The 16,037-nt window shown below is 51.3% G+C and overlaps 15 non-coding genes across 15 annotated transcripts; all 15 read left to right on the forward strand.

The window, feature by feature from the left end:
* The first annotated feature begins 274 nt into the window (after positions 1-274).
* Positions 275-356, forward strand: trnas-aga (transfer RNA serine (anticodon AGA)). The gene has a single exon. It is a non-coding gene; the product is annotated as a tRNA-Ser (tRNA).
* A 351-nt stretch (positions 357-707) lies between these two features.
* trnas-uga (transfer RNA serine (anticodon UGA)) lies at positions 708-789 on the forward strand. The gene has a single exon. It is a non-coding gene; the product is annotated as a tRNA-Ser (tRNA).
* Positions 790-967: 178 nt separating this feature from the next.
* On the forward strand, positions 968-1,040 carry trnak-uuu (transfer RNA lysine (anticodon UUU)). Its single transcript has one exon. It is a non-coding gene; the product is annotated as a tRNA-Lys (tRNA).
* Positions 1,041-2,686: 1,646 nt separating this feature from the next.
* Positions 2,687-2,768, forward strand: trnas-aga (transfer RNA serine (anticodon AGA)). The gene has a single exon. It is a non-coding gene; the product is annotated as a tRNA-Ser (tRNA).
* A 351-nt stretch (positions 2,769-3,119) lies between these two features.
* On the forward strand, positions 3,120-3,201 carry trnas-uga (transfer RNA serine (anticodon UGA)). The gene has a single exon. It is a non-coding gene; the product is annotated as a tRNA-Ser (tRNA).
* A 177-nt stretch (positions 3,202-3,378) lies between these two features.
* On the forward strand, positions 3,379-3,451 carry trnak-uuu (transfer RNA lysine (anticodon UUU)). The gene has a single exon. It is a non-coding gene; the product is annotated as a tRNA-Lys (tRNA).
* Positions 3,452-5,097: 1,646 nt separating this feature from the next.
* Positions 5,098-5,179, forward strand: trnas-aga (transfer RNA serine (anticodon AGA)). The gene has a single exon. It is a non-coding gene; the product is annotated as a tRNA-Ser (tRNA).
* A 155-nt stretch (positions 5,180-5,334) lies between these two features.
* On the forward strand, positions 5,335-5,406 carry trnah-gug (transfer RNA histidin (anticodon GUG)). Its single transcript has one exon. It is a non-coding gene; the product is annotated as a tRNA-His (tRNA).
* Positions 5,407-5,797: 391 nt separating this feature from the next.
* On the forward strand, positions 5,798-5,870 carry trnak-uuu (transfer RNA lysine (anticodon UUU)). Its single transcript has one exon. It is a non-coding gene; the product is annotated as a tRNA-Lys (tRNA).
* Positions 5,871-9,172: 3,302 nt separating this feature from the next.
* On the forward strand, positions 9,173-9,245 carry trnak-uuu (transfer RNA lysine (anticodon UUU)). The gene has a single exon. It is a non-coding gene; the product is annotated as a tRNA-Lys (tRNA).
* A 2,461-nt stretch (positions 9,246-11,706) lies between these two features.
* Positions 11,707-11,788, forward strand: trnas-aga (transfer RNA serine (anticodon AGA)). The gene has a single exon. It is a non-coding gene; the product is annotated as a tRNA-Ser (tRNA).
* Positions 11,789-12,658: 870 nt separating this feature from the next.
* Positions 12,659-12,740, forward strand: trnas-aga (transfer RNA serine (anticodon AGA)). Its single transcript has one exon. It is a non-coding gene; the product is annotated as a tRNA-Ser (tRNA).
* A 618-nt stretch (positions 12,741-13,358) lies between these two features.
* On the forward strand, positions 13,359-13,431 carry trnak-uuu (transfer RNA lysine (anticodon UUU)). Its single transcript has one exon. It is a non-coding gene; the product is annotated as a tRNA-Lys (tRNA).
* Positions 13,432-15,050: 1,619 nt separating this feature from the next.
* Positions 15,051-15,132, forward strand: trnas-aga (transfer RNA serine (anticodon AGA)). Its single transcript has one exon. It is a non-coding gene; the product is annotated as a tRNA-Ser (tRNA).
* Positions 15,133-15,743: 611 nt separating this feature from the next.
* Positions 15,744-15,816, forward strand: trnak-uuu (transfer RNA lysine (anticodon UUU)). The gene has a single exon. It is a non-coding gene; the product is annotated as a tRNA-Lys (tRNA).
* Positions 15,817-16,037: the final 221 nt, after the last annotated feature.

A 16,037-nucleotide genomic window follows, 5' to 3' on the forward strand; every position in this document is an offset into this window, starting at 1 on the left:
CTGATGGTCATCCCTTTAGGAAAGAGTGCTCACAGAGTGAGTCGAATAAGACAGACTTCCCAATTGTGCAGTGCTGTCGGTCCCCAGGGCCAGTACTGAAAAACCCCATTACATAGGATGAGACATGGCAGCCTGATTTCTCCTCAGTGGGACCGCTGTTTTACCCGCTTGCAGGGCTAGCTTGCATTCTCCGCTTGCTGACTGAGCTGGGTTGGTTGCAAGTAGGTCAGGCAGCAGTGTTGGACACAAACTGAGCAGAAATTGGTCCACTCCCGTAGTCGTGGCCGAGTGGTTAAGGCGATGGACTAGAAATCCATTGGGGTCTCCCCGCGCAGGTTCGAATCCTGCCGACTACGCTGAAGGCCATGAGGCAAAGCATCCATGCATTTTTCACGGTCCTCGCACTTATTTGCGAAATGTCCAGTCCCTCTTCGATGTACAAACACTCCGCTGCTGCTTCTTGTATCCGGGCTCCAGGGGTTGTCTTGGGTGAGCCAGTGGCACGCCGTGATCGTATAGTGGTTAGTACTCTGTGTTGTGGCCGCAGCAACCCCCGTTCGAATCCGGGTCACGGCAACCCTTTGCCGTTGAGTATACGGGAAGGTTGAAAATTTTTTACCACCTCATCTTTCTGCGTGATTTTGTTTCTGAAGCTCGGCCTGTGCAGGGTGCCACCAGACAAGGGCGCTTGCTTTCTAACATTAGGCGTAGTCGTGGCCGAGAGGTAAAGGCGATGGACTTGAAATCCATTGGGGTCTCCCCGCGCAGGTTCGAACTCTGCCGACTACGGGAGGGATTTGTAGTACTTCTTTAGTTTTCTGTGACGGTAATTGTGCCTTCTATGGTCCTTCGCTCTCTGTGCCATAACTGCTTCTAGCTTTCATCCTCGTGACACCTGGGTCTCTTCTAGGCAGCTTGTTGTAAAACTGCTGCTTTATAAAAGGTGAGAAGACAGTGCTCCACAGGAGCCTGGGTAGCTCAGTCGGTAGAGCATCAGACTTTTAATCTGAGGGTCCAGGGTTCAAGTCCCTGTTTGGGCGAAGGTCTGTCTGCTTTTGGCGGAGTCACCTTGCTATCACTACGGTCCATCTCTTCTTCTGAATCTGTACTGGAGCGGTGTTCCTTCCTGCTCCAGGGTATCAGTGCACCTCCCTTGTTTGGCACACCTGATTCTGATGGTCAGCTCGTTAGGAAAGCGGGCTCACAGAGTGAGTAGAATAAGACAGACCTCCGAATTGTGCAGTGCTGTCGGTCCCCAGGCCCATCACTGAAAAACCCCATTACATAGGATGAGACATGGCAGCCTGATTTCTCCTCAGTGGGACTGCTGTTTTACCCGCTTACAGGGCTAGCTTGCAATCTCCGCTTGCTAGGTTGCAAGTAGGTCAGGCAGCAATGTGACACACAACAGGGCAGAAGGTAGTCTGCTTAATTCAAGTCCCTGTTTGGGCGAAGGTCAGTCTACTTTTTGGAGGGCTCAGCTTGCTATCACTACGGGTCCATCTCTTCTGCTGACTCTGTACTAGAGCCATGTTCCTTCCTGCTCCCGAGAAACAGTGCATCTCCCTTGTTCGGCACACCTGATTCTGATGATCAGCCCTTTAGGAAAGAGTGCTCACAGAGTACGTAGAATAAGACGGACTTCCCAATTGTGCAGTGCTGTCGGTCCCCAGGGCCAGTACTGAAAAACCCCATTACATAGGATGAGACATGGCAGCCTGATTTCTCCTCAGTGGGACTGCTGTTTTAGCTGCATCCAGGGCTAGCTTACAATCTCCGCTTGCTAGCTTGCAAGTAGGTCAGGCAGCAGTGTTACACACAACATGGCAGAAGGTGGTCTGCTTAATTCAAGTCCCTGTTTGGGCGACGGTCAGTCTTCTTTTTGTAGGCCTCAGCTTGCTATCACTACGGTCCATCTCTTCTGCTGACTCTGTACTAGAGCGATGTTCCTTCCTGCTCCCGGGGATCAGTGCATCTCCCTTGTTCGGCACACCTGATTCTGATGATCAGCCCTTTAGGAAAGAGTGCTCACAGAGAGAGTAGAATAAGACAGACTTCCCAATTGTGCAGTGCTGTCGGTCCCCAGGGCCAGTACTGAAAAACCCCATTACAAAGGATGAGACATGGCAGCCTGATTTCTCCTCAGTGGGACTGTTGTTTTAGCCGCTTCCAGGGCTAGCTTAAAATCTCGGCTTGCTAGGTTGCAAGGAGGTCAGGCAGCAGTGTTACACACAACATGGCAGAAGGTGGTCTGCTTAATTCAAGTCCCTGTTTGGGCGAAGGTCAGTCTTCTTTTTGTAGGCCTCAGCTTGCTATCACTACGGTCCATCTCTTCTGCTGACTCTGTACTAGAGCGATGTTCCTTCCTGCTCCCGGGGATCAGTGCATCTCCCTTGTTCGGCAAACCTGATTCTGATGGTCATCCCTTTAGGAAAGAGTGCTCACAGAGTGAGAAGATTAAGACAGACTTCCCAATTGTGCAGTGCTGTCGGTCCCCAGGGCCAGTACTGAAAAACCCCATTACATAGGATGAGACATGGCAGCCTGATTTCTCCTCAGTGGGACCGCTGTTTTACCCGCTTGCAGGGCTAGCTTGCATTCTCCGCTTGCTGACTGAGCTGGGTTGGTTGCAAGTAGGTCAGGCAGCAGTGTTGGACACAAACTGAGCAGAAATTGATCCACTCCCGTAGTCGTGGCCGAGTGGTTAAGGCGATGGACTAGAAATCCATTGGGGTCTCCCCGCGCAGGTTCGAATCCTGCCGACTACGCTGAAGGCCATGAAGCAAAGCATCCATACATTTTTCACGGTCCTCGCACTTATTTGCGAAATGTCCAGTCCCTCTTCGATGTACAAACACTCCGCTGCTGCTTCTTGTATCCGGGCTCCAGGGGTTGTCTTGGGTGAGCCAGTGGCACGCCGTGATCGTATAGTGGTTAGTACTCTGTGTTGTGGCCGCAGCAACCCCCGTTCGAATCCGGGTCACGGCAACCCTTTGCCGTTGAGTATATGGGAAGGTTGAAATTTTTTTACCACCTCTTCTTTCTGCGTGATTTTGTTTCTGAAGCTTGGCCTGTGCAGGGTGCCACCAGACAAGGGCGCTTGCTTTCTAACATTAGGCGTAGTCGTGGCCGAGAGGTAAAGGCGATGGACTTGAAATCCATTGGGGTCTCCCCGCGCAGGTTCGAACTCTGCCGACTACGGGAGGGATTAGCAGTATTGCTTTAGCTTTCTGTGACGTAATTGTGCCTTCTATGGTCCTTCGCTCTCTGTGCCATAACTGCTTCTAGCTTTCATCCTCGTGACACCTGGGTCTCTTCTAGGCAGCTTGTTGTAAAACTGCTGCTTTATAAAAGGTGAGAAGACAGTGCTCCACAAGAGCCCGGGTAGCTCAGTCGGTAGAGCATCAGACTTTTAATCTGAGGGTCCAGGGTTCAAGTCCCTGTTTGGGCGAAGGTCTGTCTGCTTTTGGCGGAGTCACCTTGCTATCACTACGGTCCATCTCTTCTTCTGAATCTGTACTGGAGCGGTGTTCCTTCCTGCTCCAGGGTATCAGTGCACCTCCCTTGTTTGGCACACCTGATTCTGATGGTCAGCTCGTTAGGAAAGCGGGCTCACAGAGTGAGTAGAATAAGACAGACCTCCGAATTGTGCAGTGCTGTCGGTCCCCAGGCCCATCACTGAAAAACCCCATTACATAGGATGAGACATGGCAGCCTGATTTCTCCTCAGTGGGACTGCTGTTTTACCCGCTTACAGGGCTAGCTTGCAATCTCCGCTTGCTAGGTTGCAAGTAGGTCAGGCAGCAATGTGACACACAACAGGGCAGAAGGTAGTCTGCTTAATTCAAGTCCCTGTTTGGGTGAAGGTCAGTCTACTTTTTGGAGGGCTCAGCTTGCTATCACTACGGGTCCATCTCTTCTGCTGACTCTGTATTAGAGCGATGTTCCTTCCTTCTCCCGGGGATCAGTGCATCTCCCTTGTTCGGCACACATGATTCTGATGGTCAGCACTTTAGGAAAGAGTGCTCACGGAGTGAGTAGAATAAGAAAGACCTCCCATTTGTGCAGTGCTGTCAGTCCCCAGGGCCAGTACTGAAAAACCCCATTACATAGGATTAGACATGGCAGCCTGATTTCTCCTCAGTGGGACTGCTGTTTTAGCTGCATCCAGGGCTAGCTTACAATCTCCGCTTGCTAGGTTGCAAGTAGGTCAGGCAGCAGTGTTACACACAACATGGCAGAAGGTGGTCTGCTTAATTCAAGTCCCTGTTTGGGCGAAGGTCAGTCTTCTTTTTGTAGGCCTCAGCTTGCTATCACTACGGTCCATCTCTTCTGCTGACTCTGTACTAGAGCGATGTTCCTTCCTGCTCCCGGGGATCAGTGCATCTCCCTTGTTCGGCACACCTGATTCTGATGATCAGCCCTTTAGGAAAGAGTGCTCACAGAGAGAGTAGAATAAGACAGACTTCCCAATTGTGCAGTGCTGTCGGTCCCCAGGGCCAGTACTGAAAAACCCCATTACAAAGGATGAGACATGGCAGCCTGATTTCTCCTCAGTGGGACTGCTGTTTTAGCCGCTTCCAGGGCTAGCTTAAAATCTCGGCTTGCTAGGTTGCAAGGAGGTCAGGCAGCAGTGTTACACACAACATGGCAGAAGGTGGTCTGCTTAATTCAAGTCCCTGTTTGGGCGAAGGTCAGTCTTCTTCTTGTAGGCCTCAGCTTGCTATCACTACGGTCCATCTCTTCTGCTGACTCTGTACTAGAGCGATGTTCCTTCCTGCTCCCGGGGATCAGTGCATCTCCCTTGTTCGGCAAACCTGATTCTGATGGTCATCCCTTTAGGAAAGAGTGCTCACAGAGTGAGTAGAATAAGACAGACTTCCCAATTGTGCAGTGCTGTCGGTCCCCAGGGCCAGTACTGAAAAACCCCATTACATAGGATGAGACATGGCAGCCTGATTTCTCCTCAGTGGGACCGCTGTTTTACCCGCTTGCAGGGCTAGCTTGCATTCTCCGCTTGCTGACTGAGCTGGGTTGGTTGCTAGTAGGTCAGGCAGCAGTGTTGGACACAAACTGAGCAGAAATTGGTCCACTCCCGTAGTCGTGGCCGAGTGGTTAAGGCGATGGACTAGAAATCCATTGGGGTCTCCCCGCGCAGGTTCGAATCCTGCCGACTACGCTGTTTGCTGAAGGCCATGAGGCAAAGCATCCATGCATTTTTCACGGTCCTCGCACTTATTTGCGAAATGTCCAGTCCCTCTTCGATGGACAAACACGCTGCTGCTGCTTCTTGTATCCGGGCTCCAGGGGTTGTCTTGGTTGAGCCAGTGGCACGCCGTGATCGTATAGTGGTTAGTACTCTGCGTTGTGGCCGCAGCAACCCCGGTTCGAATCCGGGTCACGGCAACCCTTTGCCGTTGATTATACGGGAAGGTTGAAAATTTTTTACCACCTCATCTTTCTGCGTGATTTTGTTTCTGAAGCTTGGCCTGTGCAGGGCGCCACCAGACAAGGGTGCTTGCTTTTTAACATTAGCCGTAGTCGTGGCCGAGAGGTTAAGGCGATGGACTTGAAATCCATTGGGGTCTCCCCACGCAGGTTCGAACTCTGCCGACTATGGGAGGGATTTGCAGTATTGCTTTAGATTTCTGTGACGGTAATTGTGCCTTCTATTGTCCTTCGCTCTCTGTGCCATAACTGCTTCTAGCTTTCATCCTCGTGACACCTGCGTCTCTTCTGGGCAGCTTGTTGTAAAACTGCTGCTTTATAAAAGGTGAGAAGCCAGTTCTCCACAAGAGCCCGGATAGCTCAGTCGGTAGAGCATCAGACTTTTAATCTGAGGGTCCAGGGTTCAAGTCCCTGTTCGGGTGAAGGTCTGTCTGCTTTTGGCGGAGTCACCTTGCTATCACTACGGTCCATCTCTTCTTCTGAATCTGTACCGGAGCGGTGTTCCTTCCTGCTCCAGGGTATCAGTGCACCTCCCTTGTTTGGCACACCTGATTCTGATGGTCAGCTCATTAGGAAAGCGCGCTCACAGAGTGAGTAGAATAAGACAGACCTCCGAATTGTGCAGTGCTGTCGGTCCCCAGGCCCAGCACTGAAAAACGTCATTACATAGGATGAGACATGGCAGCCTGATTTCTCTTAGAGCGATGTTCCTTCCTTCTCCAGGGGGTCAGTGCATCTTCCTTGTTCGGCAAACATGATTCTGATGGTCAGCCCTTTAGGAAAGAGTGCTCACGGAGTGAGTAGAATAAGACAGACCTCCCATGTGGGGAGTCGTGGCCTAATGGTTAGAGAGTTGGACTTCCAATCGGAAAGGTTGTGAGTTCGAGTCCCAGGCCGGCAGGAATTGTGGGTGGGGGGAGTGCATGTACAGTTCTCTCTCCACCTTCAATACCACGACTTAGGTTCCCTTGAGCAAGGCATTGAACCCCCAACTGCTCCCCGGGCGCCGCAGCATAAATGGCTGCCCACTGCTCCGGGTGTGTGCTCACAGTGTGTGTGTGTTCACTGCTCTGTGTGTGTGCCTTTCGGATGGGTTAAATGCAGAGCACAAATTCTGAGTATGGGTCACCATACTTGGCTGAATGTCACTTCACTCACTCATTAACCATTTGTGCAGTGCTGTTGGTCCCCAGGGCCAGTACTGAAAAACCCCATTACATAGGATGAGACATGGCAGCCTGATTTCTTCTCAGTGGGACTGCTGTTTTACCCGCTTACAGGGCTAGCTTGCAATCTCCGCTTGCTAGGTTGCAAGTAGGTCAGGCAGCAATGTGACACAACAGGGCAGAAGGTAGTCTGCTTAATTCAAGTCCCTGTTTGGGCGAAGGTCAGTCTACTTTTTGGAGGGCTCAGCTTGCTAACACTACGGGTCCATCTCTTCTGCTGACTCTGTATTAGAGCGATGTTCCTTCCTTCTCCCGGGGATCAGTGCATCTCCCTTGTTCGGCACACATGATTCTGATGGTCAGCCCTTTAGGAAAGAGTGCTCACGGAGTGAGTAGAATAAGAAAGACCTCCCATTTGTGCAGTGCTGTCGGTCCCCAGGGCCAGTACTGAAAAACCCCATTACATAGGATTAGACATGGCAGCCTGATTTCTCCTCAGTGGGACTGCTGTTTTAGCTGCTTCCAGGGCTAGCTTACAATCTCCGCTTGCTAGGTTGCAAGTAGGTCAGGCAGCAGTGTTACACACAACATGGCAGAAGGTGGTCTGCTTAATTCAAGTCCCTGTTTGGGCAAAGGTCAGTCTTCTTTTTGTAGGCCTCAGCTTGCTATCACTACGGTCCATCTCTTCTGCTGACTCTGTACTAGAGCGATGTTCCTTCCTGCTCCCGGGGATCAGTGCATCTCCCTTGTTCGGCACACCTGATTCTGATGATCAGCCCTTTAGGAAAGAGTGCTCACAGAGTACGTAGAATAAGACGGACTTCCCAATTGTGCAGTGCTGTTGGTCCCCAGGGCCAGTACTGAAAAACCCCATTACATAGGATTAGACATGGCAGCCTGATTTCTCCTCAGTGGGACTGCTGTTTTACCCGCTTCCAGGGCTAGCTTACAATCTCCGCTTGCTAGGTTGCAAGTAGGTCAGGCAGCAGTGTTACACACAACATGGCAGAAGGTGGTCTGCTTAATTCAAGTCCCTGTTTGGGCAAAGGTCAGTCTTCTTTTTGTAGGCCTCAGCTTGCTATCACTACGGTCCATCTCTTCTGCTGACTCTGTACTAGAGCGATGTTCCTTCCTGCTCCCGGGGATCAGTGCATCTCCCTTGTTCGGCACACCTGATTCTGATGATCAGCCCTTTAGGAAAGAGTGCTCACAGAGTACGTAGAATAAGACGGACTTCCCAATTGTGCAGTGCTGTCGGTCCCCAGGGCCAGTACTGAAAAACCCCATTACATAGGATGAGACATGACACCCTGATTTCTCCTCAGTGGGACTGCTGTTTTACCCGCTTCCAGGGCTAGCTTACAATCTCGGCCTGCTAGGTTGCAAGTAGGTCAGGCAGCAGTGTTACACGCAACATGGCAGAAGGTGGTCTGCTTAATTCAAGTCCCTGTTTGGGTGAAGGTCAGTCTTCTTTTTGTAGGCCTCAGCTTGCTATCACTACGGTCCATCTCTTCTGCTGACTCTGTACTAGAACGATGTTCCTTCCTGCTCCCGGGGATCAGTGCATCTCCCTTGTTCGGCACACCTGATTCTGATCGTCAGCCCTTTAGGAAAGAGTGCTCACAGAGTGAGTAGAATAAGACAGACTTCCCAATTGTGCAGTGCTGTCGGTCCCCAGGGCCAGTACTGAAAAACCCCATTACATAGGATGAGACATGGCAGCCTGATTTCTCCTCAGTGGGACCGCTGTTTTACCCGCTTGCAGGGTTAGCTTGCTATCTCCGCTTGCTGACTGAGCTGGGTTGGTTGCAAGTAGGTCAGACAGCAGTGTTGGACACAAACTGAGCAGAAATTGGATTACTACCATAGTCGTGGCTAAGTGGTTAAGGCGATGGACTAGAAATCCATTGGGGTCTCCCCGCACAGGTTCGAATCCTGCCGACTACGCTGAAGGCCATGAGGCAAAGCATCCATGCATTTTTCACGGTCCTCGCACTTATTTGCGAAATGTCCAGTCCCTCTTCCATGGACAAACACGCCGCTGCTGCTTCTTGTATCCGGGCTCCAGGGGTTGTCTTGGGTGAGCCAGTGGCACGCCGTGATCGTATAGTGGTTAGTACTCTGTGTTGTGGCCGCAGCAACCCTCATTCAAATCTTGGTCACGGCAACCCTTTGCCGTTGAGTATACGGGAAGGTTGAAAATTTTTTACTACCTCATCTTTCTGCGTGATTTTGTTTCTGAAGCTTGGCCTGTGCAGGGCGCCACCAGACAAGGGCACTTGCTTTCTAACATTAGGCGTAGTTGTGGCCGAGAGGTAAAGGTGATGGACTTGAAATCCATTGGGGTCTCCCCGTGCAGGTTCGAACTCTGCCGACTACGGGAGGGATTTGTAGTACTGCTTTAGCTTTCTGTGACGGTAATTGTGCCTTCTATGGTCCTTCGCTCTCTGTGCCATAACTGCTTCTAGCTTTCATCCTCGTGACACCTGGGTCTCTTCTAGGCAGCTTGTTGTAAAACTGCTGCTTTATAAAAGGTGAGAAGACAGTGCTCCACAAGAGCCTGGATAGCTCAGTCGGTAGAGCATCAGACTTTTAATCTGAGGGTCCAGGGTTCAAGTCCCTGTTTGGGTGAAGGTCTGTCTGCTTTTGGCGGAGTCACCTTGCTATCACTACGGTCCATCTCTTCTTCTGAATCTGTACTGGAGCGGTGTTCCTTCCTGCTCCAGGGTATCAGTGCACCTCCCTTGTTTGGCACACCTGATTCTGATGGTCAGCTTGTTAGGAAAGCGGGCTCACAGAGTGAGTAGAATAAGACAGACCTCCGAATTGTGCAGTGCTGTCGGTCCGCAGGCCCATCACTGAAAAACCCCATTACATAGGATGAGACATGGCAGCCTGATTTCTCCTCAGTGGGACTGCTGTTTTATCCGCTTACAGGGCTAGCTTGCAATCTCCGCTTGCTAGGTTGCAAGTAGGTCAGGCAGCAATGTGACACAACAGGGCAGAAGGTAGTCTGCTTAATTCAAGTCCCTGTTTGGGCGAAGGTCAGTCTACTTTTTGGAGGGCTCAGCTTGCTAACACTACGGGTCCATCTCTTCTGCTGACTCTGTATTAGAGCGATGTTCCTTCCTTCTCCCGGGAATCAGTGCATCTCCCTTGTTCGGCACACATGATTCTGATGGTCAGCCCTTTAGGAAAGAGTGCTCACGGAGTGAGTAGAATAAGAAAGACCTCCCATTTGTGCAGTGCTGTCGGTCCCCAGGGCCAGTACTGAAAAACCCCATTACATAGGATTAGACATGGCAGCCTGATTTCTCCTCAGTGGGACTGCTGTTTTAGCTGCTTCCAGGGCTAGCTTACAATCTCCGCTTGCTAGGTTGCAAGTAGGTCAGGCAGCAGTGTTACACACAACATGGCAGAAGGTGGTCTGCTTAATTCAAGTCCCTGTTTGGGCAAAGTACAGTCTTCTTTTTGTAGGCCTCAGCTTGCTATCACTACGGTCCATCTCTTCTGCTGACTCTGTACTAGAGCGATGTTCCTTCCTGCTCCCGGGGATCAGTGCATCTCCCTTGTTCGGCACACCTGATTCTGATGATCAGCCCTTTAGGAAAGAGTGCTCACAGAGTACGTAGAATAAGACGGACTTCCCAATTGTGCAGTGCTGTCGGTCCCCAGGGCCAGTACTGAAAAACCCCATTACATAGGATGAGACATGGCAGCCTGATTTCTCCTCAGTGGGACTGCTGTTTTACCCGCTTCCAGTGCTAGCTTACAATCTCGGCTTGCTAGGTTGCAAGTAGGTCAGGCAGCAATGTGACACACAACAGGGCAGAAGGTAGTCTGCTTAATTCAAGTCCCTGTTTGGGCGAAGGTCAGTCTACTTTTTGGAGGGCTCAGTTTGCTATCACTATGGGTCCATCTCTTCTGCTGACTCTGTATTAGAGCGATGTTCCTTCCTTCTCCCGGGAATCAGTGCATCTCCCTTGTTCGGCACACATGCTTCTGATGGTCAGCCCTTTAGGAAAGAGTGCTCACGGAGTGAGTAGAAAAAGAAAGACCTCCCATTTGTGCAGTGCTGTCGATCCCCAGGGCCAGTACTGATAAACCCCATTACATAGGATTAGACATGGCAGCCTAATTTCTCCTCAGTGGGACTGCTGTTTTAGCTGCTTCCAGGGCTAGCTTACAATCTCCGCTTGCTAGGTTGCAAGTAGGTCAGGCAGCAGTGTTACACACAACATGGCAGAAGGTGGTCTGCTTAATTCAAGTTCCTGTTTGGGCAAAGGTCAGTCTTCTTTTTGTAGGCCTCAGCTTGCTATCACTACGGTCCATCTCTTCTGCTGACTCTGTACTAGAGCGATGTTCCTTCTTGCTCCCGGGGATCAGTGCATCTCCCTTGTTCGGCACACCTGATTCTGATGATCAGCCCATTAGGAAAGAGTGCTCACAGAGTACGTAGAATAAGACGGACTTCCCAATTGTGCAGTGCTGTCGGTCCCCAGGGCCAGTACTGAAAAACCCCATTACATAGGATGAGACATGGCAGCCTGATTTCTCCTCAGTGGGACTGCTGTTTTACCCGCTTCCAGGGATAGCTTACAATCTCGGCCTGCTAGGTTGCAAGTAGGTCAGGCAGCAGTGTTACACACAACATGGCAGAAGGTGGTCTGCTTAATTCAAGTCCCTGTTTGGGTGAAGGTCAGTCTTCTTTTTGTAGGCCTCAGCTTGCTATCACTACGGTCCATCTCTTCTGCTGACTCTGTACTAGAGCGATGTTCCTTCCTGCTCCCGGGGATCAGTGCATCTCCCTTGTTTGGCACACCTGATTCTGATCGTCAGCCCTTTAGGAAAGAGTGCTCACAGAGTGAGTAGAATAAGACAGACTTCCCAATTGTGCAGTGCTGTCGGTCCCCAGGGCCAGTACTGAAAAACCCCATTACATAGGATGAGACATGGCAGCCTGATATCTCCTCAGTGGGACCGCTGTTTTACCCGCTTGCAGGGCTAGCTTGCAATCTCCGCTTGCTGACTGAGCTGGGTTGGTTGCAAGTAGGTCAGGCAGCAGTGTTGGACACAAACTGAGTCTACTCCCGTAGTCGTGGCCGAGTGGTTAAAGCGATGGACTAGAAATCCATTGCGGTCTCCCCGCGCAGGTTCGAATCCTGCCGACTACGCTGTTTGCTGAAGGCCATGAGGCAAAGCATCCATGCATTTTTCACAGTCCTCGCACTTATTTGCGAAATGTCCAGTCCCTCGTCGATGGACAAACACGCCACTGCTCCTTCTTGTATCCGGGCTCCAGGGGTTGTCTTGGGTGAGCCAGTGGCACGCCGTGTCAGTGCACCTCCCTTGTTTGGCACACCTGATTCTGATGGTCAGCTCGTTAGGAAAGCGCGCTCACAGAGTGAGTAGAATAAGACAGACCTCCGAATTGTGCAGTGCTGTCGGTCCCCAGGCCCAGCACTGAAAAACGCCATTACATAGGATGAGACATGGCAGCCTGATTTCTCCTCAGTGGGACTGCTGTTTTAGCCGCTTCCAGGGCTAGCTTACAATCTCGGCTTGCTAGGTTGCAAGTAGGTCAGGCAGCAGTGTTACACACAACATGGCAGAAGGTGGTCTGCTTAATTCAAGTCCCTGTTTGGGCGAAGGTCAGTCTTCTTTTTGTAGGCCTCAGCTTGCTATCACTACGGTCCATCTCTTCTGCTGACTCTGTACTAGATCGATGTTCCTTCCTGCTCCCGGGGATCAGTGCATCTCCCTTGTTCGGCAAACCTGATTCTGATGGTCAGCCCTTTAGGAAAGAGTGCTCACAGAGTGAGTAGAATAAGACAGACTTCCCAATTGTGCAGTGCTGTCGGTCCCCAGGGCCAGTCCTGAAAAACCCCATTACATAGGATGAGACATGGCAGCCTGATTTCTCCTCAGTGGGACCGCTGTTTTACCCGCTTGCAGGGCTAGCTTGCAATCTCCGCTTGCTGACTGAGCTGGGTTGGTTGCAAGTAGGTCAGGCAGCAGTGTTGGACACAAACTGGTCTACTCCCGTAGTCGTGGCCGAGTGGTTAAGGCGATGGACTAGAAATCCATTGCGGTCTCCCCGCGCAGGTTCGAATCCTGCCGACTACGCTGTTTGCTGAAGGCCATGAGGCAAAGCATCCATACATTTTTCACAGTCCTCGCACTTATTTGCGAAATGTCCAGTCCCTCTTCGATGGACAAACACGCCGCTGCTCCTTCTTGTATCCGGGCTCCAGGGGTTGTCTTTGGTGACCCAGTGGCACGCCGTGATTGTATAGTGGTTAGTACTCTGCGTTGTGGCCGCAGCAGCCCCGGTTTGAATCCGGGTCACGGCAACCCTTTGCCGTTGATTATACGGGAAGGTTGAAAATTTTTTACCACCTCATCTTTCTGCGTGATTTTGTTCCTGAAGCTTGGCCTGTGCAGGGCGCCACCAGACAAGGGTGCTTGCTATCTAACATTAGGCGTAGTCATGGCCGAGAGGTTAAGGCGATGGACTTGAAATCCATTGGGGTCTCCCCGCGCAGGTTCGAACTCTGCCGACTACGGGAGGGATTTGCAGTATTGCTTTAGCTTTCTGTGACCGTAATTGTGCCTTCTATGGTCCTTCGCTCTCTGTGCCATAACTGCTTCTAGCTTTCATCCTCGTGACACCTGCGTCTCTTCTAGGCAGCTTGTTGTAAAACTGCTGCTTTATAAAAGGGGAGAAGCCACTGCTCCATAAGACCCCGGATAGCTCAGTCGGTAGAGCATCAGACTTTTAATCTGAGGGTCCAGGGTTCAAGTCCCTGTTCGGGCGAAGGTCTGTCTGCTTTTGGCGGAGTCACCTTGCTATCACTACGGTCCATCTCTTCTTCTGAATCTGTACTGGAGCGGTGTTCCTTCCTGCTCCAGGGTATCAGTGCACCTCCCTCGTTTGGCACACCTGATTCTGATGGTCAGCTCGTTAGGAAAGCGGGCTCACAGAGTGTGCAGTGCTGTCGGTCCCCAGGCCCAGCACTGAAAACCCCCATTAAATAGGATGAGACATGGCAGCCTGATTTCTCCTCGGTGGGACTGCTGTTTTACCCGCTTCCAGTGCTAGCTTACAATCTCGGCTTGCTAGGTTGCAAGTAGGTCAGGCAGCAATGTGACACACAACAGGGCAGAAGGTAGTCTGCTTAATTCAAGTCCCTGTTTGGGCGAAGGTCAGTCTACTTTTTGGAGGGCTCAGCTTGCTATCACTACGGGTCCATCTCTTCTGCTGACTCTGTATTAGAGCGATGTTCCTTCCTTCTCCCGGGGATCAGTGCATCTCCCTTGTTCGGCACACATGATTCTGATGGTCAGCCCTTTAGGAAAGAGTGCTCACGGAGTGAGTAGAATAAGAAAGACCTCCCATTTGTGCAGTGCTGTCGGTACCCAGGGCCAGTACTGAAAAACCCCATTACATAGGATTAGACATGGCAGCCTGATTTCTCCTCAGTGGGACTGCTGTTTTAGCTGCATCCAGGGCTAGCTTACAATCTCCGCTTGCTAGGTTGCAAGTAGGTCAGGCAGCAGTGTTACACACAACATGGCAGAAGGTGGTCTGCTTAATTCAAGTCCCTGTTTGGGCGAAGGTCAGTCTTCTTTTTGTAGGCCTCAGCTTGCTATCACTACGGTCCATCTCTTCTGCTGACTCTGTACTAGAGCGATGTTCCTTCCTGCTCCCGGGGATCAGTGCATCACCCTTGTTCGGCACACCTGATTCTGATGATCAGCCCTTTAGGAAAGAGTGCTCACAGAAAGAGTAGAATAAGACAGACTTCCCAATTGTGCAGTGCTGTCGGTCCCCAGGGCCAGTACTGAAAAACCCCATTACAAAGGATGAGACATGGCAGCCTGATTTCTCCTCAGTGGGACTGCTGTTTTAGCCGCTTCCAGGGCTAGCTTAAAATCTCGGCTTGCTAGGTTGCAAGGAGGTCAGGCAGCAGTGTTACACACAACATGGCAGAAGGTGGTCTGCTTAATTCAAGTCCCTGTTTGGGCGAAGGTCAGTCTTCTTTTTGTAGGCCTCAGCTTGCTATCACTACGGTCCATCTCTTCTCCTGACTCTGTACTAGAGCGATGTTCCTTCCTGCTCCCGGGGATCAGTGCATCTCCCTTGTTCGGCAAACCTGATTCTGATGGTCATCCCTTTAGGAAAGAGTGCTCACAGAGTGAGTCGAATAAGACAGACTTCCCAATTGTGCAGTGCTGTCGGTCCCCAGGGCCAGTACTGAAAAACCCCATTACATAGGATGAGACATGGCAGCCTGATTTCTCCTCAGTGGGACCGCTGTTTTACCCGCTTGCAGGGCTAGCTTGCATTCTCCGCTTGCTGACTGAGCTGGGTTGGTTGCAAGTAGGTCAGGCAGCAGTGTTGGACACAAACTGAGCAGAAATTGGTCCACTCCCGTAGTCGTGGCCGAGTGGTTAAGGCGATGGACTAGAAATCCATTGGGGTCTCCCCGCGCAGGTTCGAATCCTGCCGACTACGCTGAAGGCCATGAGGCAAAGCATCCATGCATTTTTCACGGTCCTCGCACTTATTTGCGAAATGTCCAGTCCCTCTTCGATGTACAAACACTCTGCTGCTGCTTCTTGTATCCGGGCTCCAGGGGTTGTCTTGGGTGAGCCAGTGGCACGCCGTGATCGTATAGTGGTTAGTACTCTGTGTTGTGGCCGCAGCAACCCCCGTTCGAATCCGGGTCACGGCAACCCTTTGCCGTTGAGTATACGGGAAGGTTGAAAATTTTTTACCACCTCATCTTTCTGCGTGATTTTGTTTCTGAAGCTTGGCCTGTGCAGGGTGCCACCAGACAAGGGCGCTTGCTTTCTAACATTAGACATAGTCGTGGCCGAGAGGTAAAGGCGATGGACTTGAAATCCATTGGGGTCTCCCCGCGCAGGTTCGAACTCTGCCGACTACGGGAGGGATTTGTAGTACTTCTTTAGCTTTCTGTGACGGTAATTGTGCCTTCTATGGTCCTTCGCTCTCTGTGCCATAACTGCTTCTAGCTTTCATCCTCGTGACACCTGGGTCTCTTCTAGGCAGCTTGTTGTAAAACTGCTGCTTTATAAAAGGTGAGAAGACAGTGCTCCACAAGAGCCTGGGTAGCTCAGTCGGTAGAGCATCAGACTTTTAATCTGAGGGTCCAGGGTTCAAGTCCCTGTTTGGGCGAAGGTCTGTCTGCTTTTGGCGGAGTCACCTTGCTATCACTACGGTCCATCTCTTCTTCTGAATCTGTACTGGAGCGGTGTTCCTTCCTGCTCCAGGGTATCAGTGCACCTCCCTTGTTTGGCACACCTGATTCTGATGGTCAGCTCGTTAGGAAAGCGGGCTCACAGAGTGAGTAGAATAAGACAGACCTCCGAATTGTGCAGTGCTGTCGGTCCCCAGGC

Source organism: Carassius carassius, chromosome 18 (genome assembly GCF_963082965.1).
Source record: "Carassius carassius chromosome 18, fCarCar2.1, whole genome shotgun sequence".
NCBI classification, from domain to species: domain Eukaryota; kingdom Metazoa; phylum Chordata; class Actinopteri; order Cypriniformes; family Cyprinidae; genus Carassius; species Carassius carassius.